The sequence below is a fragment of the Anopheles stephensi genome, chromosome 2 (genome assembly GCF_013141755.1).
Source record: "Anopheles stephensi strain Indian chromosome 2, UCI_ANSTEP_V1.0, whole genome shotgun sequence".
NCBI classification, from domain to species: Eukaryota; Metazoa; Arthropoda; class Insecta; order Diptera; family Culicidae; genus Anopheles; species Anopheles stephensi.
Genome location: NC_050202.1, coordinates 84942645 through 84956626, shown reverse-complemented (window position 1 = coordinate 84956626; position 13982 = coordinate 84942645). Strand labels below are relative to the sequence as shown.

Below are 13982 nucleotides of genomic sequence, written 5' to 3'. Positions count from 1 at the left end.
AGGCAACAACAATGGATGCGCCGTTTGACAGCAGTTACCATAACTAAAGCTGAGCCAGCTCTTATCGATGGGCTGTTATTCACTCGCCGGGAATGGCTTATTTCCCGTAATCGAAAATAGAGAGAAAAACCGCTGCTAATGTAAAGAGGTGGAAATTTATTCGACATTAGGCGGGTTCGATCTTGTGGCCATTCGTTTTTAGCACCTGCCTGCGCCTTTGAAGCTGTTCCAGCGGGGCAATGGACAACCCTCCGCGTTCGGGTCGGAAGGATAAATAATGGGAAAAAATATTGGATACATGCCAAACATGAGTTTTTGGGTGTGGGAAATGGTGCCATTTGCATAATTTGGTTTTGTGCATCAACATTTTGATCCCTCAGGAAACTATCGAGCGGCCGCGACTTTCAAACTCACAATTATAAACGCATTACTGTGCACTAATCCAACGCACACTGGGAAGTCTTTTTAAGCTTAGTAATGGAACCTAACGAGCCAGTTTAACGTTTGACAAACGATACGAAACCCATGGCGAATTCTTTGTACTCTGTAGATTAAGATCACCGGAAACTTCCGACACCCTTTCGGCCGACTGCAGCTACCGTCTGTCAGCAGCGTACTTCAGCAGCTCAGTAGAACTCTCACACACACTCTCTCAGGGTCATAAAACTGTTCCAATGTTTCGGGCAGAAGCTGCACCTCCGGAAGGTAATTAGAATTTAATAACCGGAAAATGTGTATGTTTAGTGGTGAAGTTTACTAGACCCCAGCCAACAGAACCACCTAAGGTAGCGAGGTGTCCAATTTTACACGCTTATACCGCCTGTGCGTGGTACACCGATAGCGGCGGCCTCTTTTATGGCGCTGAGGATCACTGAGCAATATGAGATTCGCTATGGTCTGCAGGCGGTCTAGGCGACGTTGGCTAAAGCGTAATGGTGAAATGACCTAAAGTATAAACCCACCTCACCATTGTTTTCATTTTTAATGTTCTAAACAGTAAAAACGTATATGTGGCGCACGATTGGCAAACGTTTCGCATCAGAATTTCGGAACAGCATTTTGCCCACGGTGGTCCAAACAGGAACGGGCGAAGGAATTCCGAACCCACAAAACAGGGCGTTCTTCAACAGACTTTGCTCTCGTTCGATAATTGCTCGGCGAGTAAGCTGGGGGAAAAGAATTTAAAATTTAAAAATGATAGCGCAATGTTTATTCATGGTCCAGTGTCGGCGCCGGTCCGGCTTGTTGTGGGCCTAAGAATTGGTGGTGGTTACACCGGCCCGTGGTCAGATACATTTCAACTCAGCTGTTCACGGCTCAACGACCCAGTCGCGAGGACCCTCCACGGTGCGTGAGATCCACGCGTGGTGGTGAGGAAGCATTCGTCCCAGGCCTGCCGGACGCTAAGCAATGGGTAGGTTCCGTAGACACCTTCGCCGCCCAGAAGAGGTGCTACCTCTCGTGGTTCTTTGTTGTTTGCCCTTGTCAAACGAACGGAACCGAAAAAGACCAAAAAAAAACACACAAAAACGGAAATAGTTGCTGTTCCCGGGTCGAGTGCCGGCTCGTTGTTAGTGTTCCGGTTTCGGTTCGATGCGTATCGGAGCGGAGAATACAAAAAAAAGAAACGGAGCTTCTCGAGCCAATGGACAATGGTCGTACGGAAAAGTGTGCCTCATAATTACTTACTTATCTGTCAAAGATATGATACGCAGGTCGGGTGGACCGCGGCGAACCCAGTTTAACGTTCTACTTCGGCTATTCGTGTTTATTGTTTTTCATTAAGCTGTTACATTTTTGGTCGCTTACTTCACAAAACACCAAAAACTAACGCACCTAGGTATGGGGGAGGGAGTGCGTTTTAAAGAATGAGCTTCGCTTTGGGCGCGATGGTTTACACTGGTGCTAATTTTTGAACGAGATGAGCGAGCGAGTAAATAAATGGGAAGCCGTTTGCGGACAGCTGATAGCGATTAGCTCTCGCACAGAGAGTGATTCCTTTGCGTGACCGTTTTTATCTAGCGCTGGTGTAAGCATGGCATCGTTCTCGACACGGATTCGGGATTTGATAAGGTTTGTGGATGGACTGTTTAGTTTGGACAACGTGAGAGTGCGTGTGATTTGTTTGATGAACATAAAGCAGCTGTCGAGATAATGAGCATTTTATTGGAGCATTGTGAGAGCAGTTTGATAATACATACATAAGACAGTCTTTGTTTAGCAGTACATAGACGCTTTATTACTATGACTGTAGTCATTTGCATAATAATGCCAAAGTCTATTATAAAAAGGTCCAAAGTTCTGTAGAATATTCTGAGAACTGTCAGATATCTGCAGATTAACATCACTATCCATCGCATCTCAAGCTCAAAGATGAGTTACTGACTGCAAATACACGCTTATTTTGTCAAAGAAATTTTAGCAGTTGTGTCAGTCAACCTCTGAGAACTTGGAGAGCTCCTAAACATCCATGCCATAATTTCGATATGTCTACTGACGGGTTGGCTTGGTAGATACACCTATGACACGAGCAAGGATCTATCATCAGCAAAATTTCCCACTAAGCTACGGTACGCTCAGTTCATGATCCTATTTCTGGAGATCCTAGAATCGCGCATCAAATCTAATTAATTCTTGATTTCCACGACTTCCAGGTTGTTGACTCATATTCTACCATGTCCGAATTTCCAATATGGGTAGTGCGCACTTGAGATGCAGGTGCGCTGCAGGAAGGGGATTTGTCGCAGTAGTACATAATTCTTTTACATCCTCTTCAACAAATGATTTCGGATTGAGTGGTAGTAGTCCATCCTAGTAGTAACTCGTAGAATCTGGGATTTTGGCATAAGAGATTTCTCTTGAATTTGTTTCTGCTGCAACTACCTGCTGTGCGTAAAGATCCTCACTCAACCATTGTCCCATAGCGCATTGATTGGAAGGATTGGCTTTTACATTCATGACAGTAAAAACGGTTACATCAATGGGAAAGCTTCACGGTTATTTCAAGCTTAACAAAAGTATTGGTGTTTCCACTAATTGAGATGTTACAACGCTCGCTGCAGGGTCCCAGATCACCAGCAGATAACTTTGAGCGGCTTCAGAATTTAATATCGGCCTCTCGGTGAAAATGGCTTACAAAAGGAAACGCTTCTATGAACGACGGTCACATTTCACCCGTTCGAGAGCGCGCAAATGAATGAATGTCACAGCCAAATATCCACGGCACCCAACCCGAAAGCAGCTCCCGTTTTGCGTTTCGGAGCCTTGCATTCTTGTGCGAAGCCTGCGCCTGCAGGTCCTATCCGTACGCAATCGGACAATCGGTTTTCTCCGAAACAAATCACTCCGGTTCGGATAGGCGGGCCCTCGATGGGTATCGATATCCTTCGGACTCGGCTGTCGATGAACGATGACCAAAATAACACACACAGAGGAAGAACAAAACGAACAAAAAACCCACCCAACTTCCATCCAACATCGTGGTGTCGTTTGATCGATTCGGCAATGTTTTCATTTAATTTGCAGCTCTTTACTGCCGGGTTTTTCGGACCGGATCGGTCAGCAGTCTATCAGAGGCTCTGAATGAAATTTCCGGCGCCGGGCCCGGCGGGCGAACGTCGGCAGTCGGGGCAGAAACAATCATTCGAAAGCAAACTCAACGCATCGCACCATCGGAATGAGTCCGGCCGAGTGATTGCTTCATTGACTGACATCGACGGGTGGACGGCTTGGTGCGTGCCAGTGTTTTTTTTTTTCGCTCTTCTTTCGGGGTTTTTGGTTGCACTATTCGATCTCGAGCAATGCGGAACGCATTCCAGCGAGTTGGTCGGTCCGATGGGGAACAATGGCAAGCGCACGCTGTTTAGCGTGAAGCGTCACCGGGGAGCTTTCCTTCGGCCGTATTGTTGCAGTGCAGCAGGGCCACGGTACATTAGTGTACCGTGGGATGGAAAATTCATTCCGTATTGAGACGGCATTTCATGCATCTGTGCGCATTGCGTGGAGGTTTTGCGGTAATCGAGAATATCCTTGCTGTGGCGGCGGCCACATTCTGCTTTGATGTCGTGAACATGAAAGCCGGCTGGCGAACGGCACCCGGATCCAACACACATCGGTTGACAATGTGAACGATGCAAAACCACAAAAACGTACGCTTCGTTGGGCGTACTACCCGGTACGACGAATGGTAGTGATCGTGATGATTGACGAAATTAATTACCGGTTACCCGTGTTGGAAAATAATTAAAACGAGTGCTCTAATGATAGTGGAACAAATTGAGCACATTTAAATGAAGCGACGAAGGTGAATAAAACATTTGTTTTGTGATGAACAGCGAAGACTGCCTGCTACTTCTTTAGTTAAAATATTTTCACGGAAAATTCACAACTACAATTTTGCTCAGCAGGAATCACAGGTTTTTTGGTGGTATTTTCCACCCCTCCACTCTCCCCACAGTGAACCCCACTCCATTACTTTCGCTTTAAAAGCGATACTGTACAATTTTCCACCGGTGCGCCGCTGTTTTCCACTGAATTTCTCCGAAATAATGCGTACTTTACTGACCACCATGATCGATTTACCGGAAGCTCGCGGGCTGGAATTGTTGGTTTCCGTTGCAGGTTTTTTTTTTCATTTTCGCGTGTGTGTTTGCTTGGGAAAGAGAATCCGCATTTTCCCCCGGAAGGCACCGTGTTGTGTGTGTGTGTGTGTGTGTGTGTGTGTGCGTGTTGTTTACCATTGGTGGTAGCTGTCTGGAAGTTTGTCTGCGTTCGACGGGCCCATCGTGCTGCCGTGGACAAAATGGGTGAAATAAAACCGTGATCCCCCGCCTCGAATGGATTCCGGAATGGATGAATGCAGCAGGCGCGTCATCGACCCGGCCACACGAGCGAGCCGCGCCAAATGCAGACGCGTCCTACCGATTGCAGCGGAAGTAGCAGCAGCCACGGCACCAACTCGGTAGCCAAATCCTTTGATGTGGTTTTACAGCTGGGTGCATCTTTTTAATTGTACGGAAAATTGTATCTCGCACGGTTGGGGGAGAGTGGCTGTTGGGACTGAGGGGGGGGGAGGGGTCGGTGCCGTGAAAGGACTCGCGTGTTTGGAGGGTTTGATGGATTTAAAATCGTTTATCCGTTGCCGGCTGCATAGTTTCAATGGGGTGCGTGCTGTTTGGTGGGAATTGTTACGGGATTATTTTGAAAAGTTTTCCTTCCAGGGTTTTTGACAACGGCTGGCAAATTATGCGTAATTTTGAGTGGAATTATAATGCATGTCATGGCTCTTATTAAGGGACAAAGTTTTCGAGCTACATTAGCTCTAATCGCAAGATTAAACGATTAATAACCAATAAGTGAGGTTAAGTATTTTATACATCAGTAGCTACAACAAACAGAGTCTCTCAGGGACCGCAAACACCCAAGAACTACTGCTCGTCTACTACACGATCTTCCATATAGCAAAAATAAATTCTAAAAATCTTGCTGGAGATGCCGGGTATCGATCCCGGTACCTCTCACATGCTAAGCGAGCGCTCTACCATCTGAGCTACATCCCCTGATACGTTACCAGCGTCAACCAGTTTTGAAAAGCCACCCAACTGACCTACATTTTGGAACGCGATCGATACATTTTAAGTTCACCCAACGCCCCACCGATGCAATCGGAACACCCTTGTGCAACAAGACCCCACCCTTGATCGTGCAGACACTAGCGGTAGGGGTTGCTGATCGAGTTACTGGATCAATGGACGGGGACTGGTACAAACCGGTTGATCCGTCCGTCATGATCGATCACCGTCGGTGGTTAACCACAAGAATTTCCTCATATCCTTGACACCTGGTGTGAATCATTACCGTTTGCGGGACGCATCATCAGTCTTTGCGCTAAGGTCCTACGGAGACATTCAGTTCTTCACAATCGATCAGTGTTACGGCACGACTAGATAAATCAACCCTAGTGGGCTGTTGTATCCGGAAAAAGGAACCCCGTATCAGTTTTGTTAGAGCCTTCGATCAAGAACGCCCCACAGGGTCTAGAGTCAATTCTGATAAATCCCTTTTGCTGCTCAACCGCATTGCCGTACTGTCCACGCGCGAATGTCCGGGAATCCGGAATCATCCGGCGGAATCATTTATCAAGCCTAAAAACATTCTTGCCCCACACTGCTCACATGGCGTTTCGGAAGCGTCTTGAAGGGAGATCCCTGAATCCGGGATTCCAGCACACGGCTGCCGGTTCATTATTTATCTCCAGCCGGGAGTCACCCACCCGGTACCGAGCGTGAGCGAGCGCAGCTCCATAAATAATCGTTAGTAGATTTTGGTGACAACTTCGAGTTTTGATTGATGCGTGGTCGCCGGAACGGAAGCGAACGTCCAAAAGTTCCAAGACACTCAGTGTGTTTGGGAGAAAAATTCGCTCACCACAAGCGAACAAGCGAGCAATGCTCGATTTATTTCGATGGTTTATCATTCATGTTTGAAGCCAAGTATTTCATTCCCTGGCTTGGTATACTTGGTGAGGTTAGTGAAAAAGTGCCGATACAATAAAAATGTTATTACTTCATCATAATTTATCGCTGGGGGGTTTTTTCTGTTGTTGCTGTTGGATCGCCGGTTCGAAGTTTGCGTCTGTTTGTGAAGCGAGTCAATGAGTTGCTTTCGACGACGGGGGAGATTATGAATTATGGAGCGATTGTTTTGAAGCACCACCAGCACGAGGGTAACTCTGCGTCTGGGGATGGGATGGGAAAGAAATGTTTGCGCTGGGAAATCCGAACAAGAGATTCCTGGGCAGATCTTCACGTTCAGAATATCAGAAAAGATGATGGTTCGGCTGATGCTCTACTCGGGAACTGGCCTTCGCGCCCGTGTGCCATCTTTTGCTTTATCAGTCATCATCGGGCCTGAAGATCTCGCTGTCTGTGTCGTGGTGGAAACATAAAATCCACACAACATTAAACAAAAGCTTCTTGGTGCCTTTTGGTTGGATTCCTCCCTCCCTAGCGTTGGAGATGCATTCGTCTGCAGCGTTGGCTGGGTACGCGTAGCAGCAAACCCCTAAACGTGCTTATTATTGCACGTGTAATTTATGGCTATTTATTTCAACTAATGACATAATATACGAAATGAATTATGACGCATGTCTGGTGTGTAACGAAGCTTCCCTGCCAGGCTGTGGTTCTTGGCGCTACTAGTGCAGCGCACTGCAGCCGAGCGAAAGAACCACGGGCCGGCACATTTCTTTCCTGCAGCTCCGCAAACGAAACGAGCTTCAAAAGTGCGAAATAGTAACCCCTGCTGTTGGGGCGGACCATTATGAGGAGGCCCGGCTCTCAGCATCGATACACCGGTCGAAGGTAAGGTTTTTGCTCTTAATAGCCGACCGACTCGCCAGGGTGCGTTGGAGTTTTCCAGCTGTCAACAAAAAAAGTGGCCGTAAGTTGACTTATTCCTTAACATACGCCACGTAGAACAAGGTGATATATTTCGTACGCCATTTTAAGCGAAAGCAATGCGCCATTTGCTTCCTGATCGAAATGGCACAATGTGTGGCATGTTCGTTCTGTTGGCATTAGAACACTGCCACACTGCGTTGCATGCTGGTCGGGGTTAAGCTTACTCCACAAGCACAGCCGTTTTGGGCAAAACTATGAACAAAGTTTCATATTGCACACAAACACCCAGACACACACACACACAGGTTGAGCTGTAAGAATAGGGCTCTGTTCCGAGCGGTACGTGGTGAGCATCTTGAGCTATAATATCGTTAATGTGTGCCTGGCATGGAGCAACTTCGCTCGAGTCGGAGCGATCCGTACGGGGCGGAACACAGGCGCTCGGATACACCACCCAACACACATGATGGCCTTGCGTGCCACAATAATTGCCTTTCTTGCGAAGCACCACATGACGGCAACGACCGTGCTGGGTGCAGATTCTCACCGGCTCACCGACACCCGCAAAATGGCACCAGTTTGTTGAAATGAGCAAACCTGTGGCTCGCCCGAAGGCTGTTACGCCAAGAAGTCCGGGACCCCGGGTAATGGGAACCCCTCAGCGGGGGATGCCCATCCGGATGCGTCGAGTGGGCGACCGACCATCCCGAGCCCTCCCGAAAACATAATCAGCCTTTATGTATCACCATAAAGAAGAAGAAAAAACGCAAACGAGAACCAACAGGCGGGCGAAGCCTGTTACACGTCGTCGTACACCCGGGACGTAAAAGGGTTAGGTGAGAAAGCGTTTCTTCGTCGGCCAGATGGCCAACGCGAAACAACGTTGACGCCGGTTTGCAGGCGATAATAATGCGCCCATGTGGGATCGCTGTAAACAGGCCATTACTTTGGTACGGTTCCGCCAAAGTGTTCGTCCCGGTCGGAGTCGCATCTTCGGTTGCGGTTGCAAACGGTAGGATGTTCCTTGGAAGATTGTCTCTCTTGGGGTTCTGTGTGTTTATTTCCGTTTTTTTTTTGTTGCGTCCTTTCTCTCGCTCTCTCCGGTGGAATGTTGGCAATGGTGGTGAGGTATTAATATCAGAACCATCTGCAATAAATTGGCTTCAATGAGAGTCTCGTTCTGTGGGATGGAGATCATTGACGACCGTTTCCCGGTCGGAGTGAGGTACGCAAGTATCGATCTCCCGATGTGACGACGCACCGACCGACGCTGGTGTACGCTGCTTTGTTTCGAAGCTCGTAAATATTGCCAATCAGGTATCGGAAACGATTTCTCACTGCTGACGTTATGGGTTCCGGATTTGCTGGGGATAATTTGGAGGCCTTTCTGAGAGTACCATACCGCTTTAATAACTCTTTACGGGCTAACTTTTGGGATCACTCACTCCCAGGAGCTTACTCACCCGGTCCACGGAGATCCTGGCCCCGAAGAAGTGATGGACGTACCGGTAAGTTTTGCTTCTCCTGCTCTCTGTGTTAAGCTGATTAGACGTATTAGGAATTTCCTGTGTTTAATTTGTGGTACGTGTGCTGGGGAAGTTTTCTGTTTCGATTCTGCCACTGCCCTTGCCTAGTGGCGTCCCGTGAGGCGTTAAGGGTCAAAAGTTTTTGCCGAGTTTTTGTACCCGGCTTGCCGCAAGGATCTTGGACCGGGGTGGCGATAAAGGAAGGATAACTCATTATCGGGAATTATCGGAGCCGTGATATCGTTATCTGTACTGTACGGTGGGGGATTGCAGTACGTGACTGATTTATTCGACCATTTGGCTATTCGATATGAGGAGGCTTACTTGCTCGGGGCTCGGGGCTCGATATCGTGTATATTTACAGTAATAATAAAGACGAAATGTATTCCAACTGGAGGGTTTTCGAATGTCCGTTTACGCTCGTCAAACCTTGCAGCAGATTAATTAGTGTCGGATCTTGCAGCCACTCGCACCGGTTGCGAACGATTCCTGAGGATGGCTAGCGTAAGACAACGCGTCAAGCATTTCTTGAGAAACAGCCTCCGCCAGTCGGGAGAGAGTGGTCATTGAGCATCAAAAATTACGAAATCCCAAGTGGGCTTCCCGAGGTGCTTAGCAGCAAAGAAGTGACGGCCGAAGAACCGTTCGCCATTAAACAAATCCTAGCCTGTTGTGTTGGCCGTTGGCCGGTGGCTGGTCGGTGGGGAGATGTGATTCAGATCCAATTAAAATTTTATTTCATCCAGCTAAGATGTGGAACTGCCAACTCGTTGCCGGGTGAGTGGGGATTCAAGATGTCTGTGTGCGTACATCTTGATAGATCTCCGTAGCGAGCGAGAATGTCCCGCGAGGTGTGCGGTTGATTGTTGGGATGAAGTTTTCCCGAACAACCTCTGTATCTTATTTACTGTTTTGTACACTCGAACCCATTTACAGGTAGTTTTCTTGAAAATAAATCTTGTATGAGATGGAGTTTATAATAAACAAACTCGGTGGTGCCTTTTCTTCTCCGAACTACAATCTTTTGTTCATAAAAACATACAAATGGCTGCTAATGCTAGCACTCTAGCAAGCCAACCTCGCCCTACGGAACTCAGCGTGGTGGAGCACACACAAGCACCGAAAAAAACCTACAACAAGCTGTAAGGTTCTAACGACCCGAGAGAGGTAAAACTTGACAACTTAATTCCGTCCTAGTGATGATGTCTAAATTAGTGTGAATTTATCTCACTTGACGCTAGCGGTCGGTCGGTGTTTTTCGATGGGAACAGGATGTTTTTTTAAACCATCCCCCATCATCACCAGCACCAGAAGATGTTGGGTTTATTTTTATTTGGTTTCTTTTTGTTTTAACGTTTCCCCCCGTTAATAGAGCGAGCAGGACCGCAACACCTTGAAGATCTCCAGAGATATTCCAACGGGCTGGGTGGGAGCGAGATGGTTTTTTGTTAGAAACGGGTTAGGTGTTTATGGGAGGGCAACGATCCGATTCCGATCGATGAAACCGAAAACATGCAAAACATTTATTTTCCTGGCCGAAGCATGGGCACCAGTGCTGGTCTCCGTATGCGGAAGAATGGTTCGTCGGTTAATTTATAGCTTGTGAAGCGGGGTTTGGGACGAGTCGCCACGCTGTGCAGGCGGAATGGTCGCCAAACGGAGCCGGCGATTGGCATAATTAATAAGTTAGCCAGGGTTTGCTGGAGTCTTGGAGTCCGGGACCTTTCCCCTGCGGGCCAATGCGATCGGTTAGTTTCTTAGTAGAGCGGCGTTGGATGAGCTGATCGCGAGCTAAACACCGGCCGATGACATCAGAGCGAGCTGCGACGAACGCGGGCTTCGTAATTATCAAATTATCTTGTATTTTTACGTATCGGCCGTGAATGGGACGATCGGTGGGATGGTTGCACACTACGACACGCCATGTTGTATTCCAATAGAGCTTCCAGGGCAAGAGATTTATGACGATTGAGGTATTAATTTAAGGTGAAGATGTTTTATGGGCGACACGAGATTGTGATGATAAAAATGGATAGGCTCTCGGAGGTTTTTTGGCGTCATTCGATTTAAAGATAATCGATAGAATCAGCTTTGATTTGTCTAAATCCCGCAATCATACGACTCCTCAATATTGTATCCACAATTGGCAGTTTGGTGGACTACAACCTCGAGACTTTTATTCTTCTATAGTTTTTGGTCCCAGATTCTGAAATATCTCACTTTTACGAAGCTCTTATATATTTTCTAGACTTAAATAAGTCATTACCTTCCATAGTCAGCAAAAAAATATTTGCACAGACACAGCAACAAGTTGTCTGCTAGTAAGTTCCTTGTAGCACCAAGCTCAAGATCTCTGGTTCAGGCTCAGTTCTTCCGAGAGAACCCAATCCAAAACAAACCCCCATTATCTTAGGCCTGTCCCAGCACATCCAAACACTCGGTACGCCCTTAGCCAAACCCCAGCAATTTAGGTACGATACGTTACCACAAAAAGCTTTCTCCACAATCGTTCCGATCCTAGAGCCGAACCACAGAAAAACCCGAAAAAAGTCGCCCCAAGCCGAGGTTCGTTAATAGTCCGTTTGTGGCGTACGAGGAAAGGTCCCCTAGCAGTAAGTTACATCGTTTTATGACGGGTAAGGCCGGCGAGCCTGAACTCTGAACGGGATATAACTAAATTAAATATACGAGTACAACATACTGTTTTGTTTTGTGGGCCCTAATGGTACATGATTGTGTCGGGAAGCAGTTGTGTCCGTTTCCGTACCGTTCGAAACCAGCCCTACAACAACCGATGGTGACAGCAACTTCAGATTGGCCGTTTTGTATCGAGTGAAAGTCTCTTATCCTTTACGACCCTGAGAGGCACGGTGGCTGCCCCTTGGTGGCTCGGTGGAAACCGTTTCGCCGCTCGATTGCACGTTGTCTCCTGTTTCGAGGGGGGGAGTGTTAGAGCACGGTAAGACAAAGCGGAATGCAGAAAGGCAAGCTATAGTGTGGCAATGGCGAAAACTATTTCGAAAAATACGACCACTTAAAATGTCCATCGTTGTCGTCGTATGTTGTCGCACGCTGATGCAAGGGTGTATCGTACCGTCGTCCAGCGTATGAAATGCGTCCGTCGGGTGGCGTTCTCTAACGATCGGTGGTAGAAATAGGTTGACGATTTGGACCGGAGGAACGATTTGGTGGATTTATTTGCTTGCCGGTGATAAAACCACTCCTACAACCGAACCGCAGTTTCCTGGCGCAGTGTTCCGTGCCTGCCATTTCCAACGGGGTGAAAATTATTTTTATGCGTCAACCTCCCCCACTCGGTTGATGATGGCTTAGGTTTCCCCGGTTTATGTGAGGTGTCGTGAGATTTTTAAAATAGCTCGTACCAACAATTCTTGGTGGCGTTATGGCCACTCCCCGTACCGATATACCGATCACGCTTGATTGGTGTGCGATTAAACACAAACAATGCCCAATCAGGTAAGTAAACAAACCGTAGCTATAAACGCCATCACCGGACAGCGCGAGAGAGAGAGCGAGCGCGAGGGGGGTGTCTGTGCTAAAGACGCTGTACCGAACCGATCTGATCCATCATCATTATTATCGTGGCATCGGCGTTCGGGATGCTCGGACCGCGAGACATGTAAATGAACAGTTACCCACGCAGATACGGAGAATAGCACTGTCATTAGCCATCAGCCGTGAAGAGTTTGGAAATTGTTTCATCGCTCGTTCGCACGTTCGTTCGCGTCCCAGCATTCCCAGCAGCTGGGTTCGAAATGGGCCCTGAGTCCCGTGGTCCACGCGTTCGGTCCGGGTTCTGGTATCACCATGAAAATGAGGAAAACAAATCACCTAATGAACCTGATGAAGACTAATGAAAGTTGCTATCAGTTCCAATTCATAAATCTCCTCCACGGGATGACCTCACGCTTAGCCGGGGAAGTTTAGCCGTGCGGGTGAGACACTGAGCAGGAAGGCTACGTTTATCTGCTCGGCAACGTGGAGGAGGAAAAAATATGTCACGTCATTCACGGTGGAATTGTGTGAGGAGTGTCGATGATGTGGCCATTAATCGGTGGTCCACCGATTTAGGAACCTGGAATCCCTAAACTGGAATTGCTTCTCTCTTTTTCCGTGCTGCTGAGATTAGTAGTGCGTGACGCATAAGGCGCTAGGGGTCAGTTGACCGCATGGAGACATGGAGCGAGTTCTGCTGAAGGGCGGGTAGCGTCATTAGTCGAAATTCAAATAGTCAATCTTTCTCCTCCTACTCGTCTAAAAAGACGTGCGCCGTCTGTGGAGAAGGAACGAAGAGTGCAGGGCGATGGGTGACGCAAAGTACACGGACCAAAAACGGGGCAGCTTCTAAAGTGCCTATTACGACAAAATGGAATGATAATGATCTTCACTATTTTTCTTGTTTTAGATCGTCCCTTGAGTCCCTTGGAACTGGACGCATGTGAGGAGAATGGAGGATGCTTCATGGATGCTAGAATTCGTTGTGGAATTCTTGTGCCGTATGAGCGCGAGCTCTAATGAATGGATATTGCCAAAACTGGGATTGACAAACAGGAACTTCACTGGAGCCACATTGTGGCCAACCAGTCCCATACAGTGTTGGCGTTGATTTGACAGCAGCCAGGTTCGCCGTCCTAGGGGCACTTTCACCTTCCACCGGACCGGTTTGCATAATATTTAATGCATTGCTTTCGTAACACTGTCACCTTCCATCCAGACGCGCTGAGGTTGGCTGCACAGCCAACCCATTCGTGGTCTATGGACGGCGAGGATCGTACCGGATCGTGCGATCGAAGTAAGATGGATTGAAAGATTAAGTGACTAGAGTTTGGCAGCTGAAGCGAATGGGAAGAAGGGAGGAAAAGGCCCCCGAGACAAGAGGTGAATAAACGTACAGGCAGCTGAAAAGAGACCTGTCATCACGATCACGGCACGGCACGGGAGAGTCCTGCCTGCGAGATCGTGTGCTTTGCGATAATCGATCAACAATATAGCGCCTAATTAAAGATAGAAATTCCCTTGGCCGGGTTGGCGGTCC

General features: G+C 47.8%; 1 non-coding gene across 1 annotated transcript; it reads right to left on the bottom strand.

Annotated features, from left to right (window-relative positions):
- Positions 1 to 5485: 5485 nt before the first annotated feature.
- On the bottom strand, positions 5486 to 5558 carry Trnaa-agc. Its single transcript has one exon. It is a non-coding gene; the product is annotated as a tRNA-Ala (tRNA).
- Positions 5559 to 13982: the final 8424 nt, after the last annotated feature.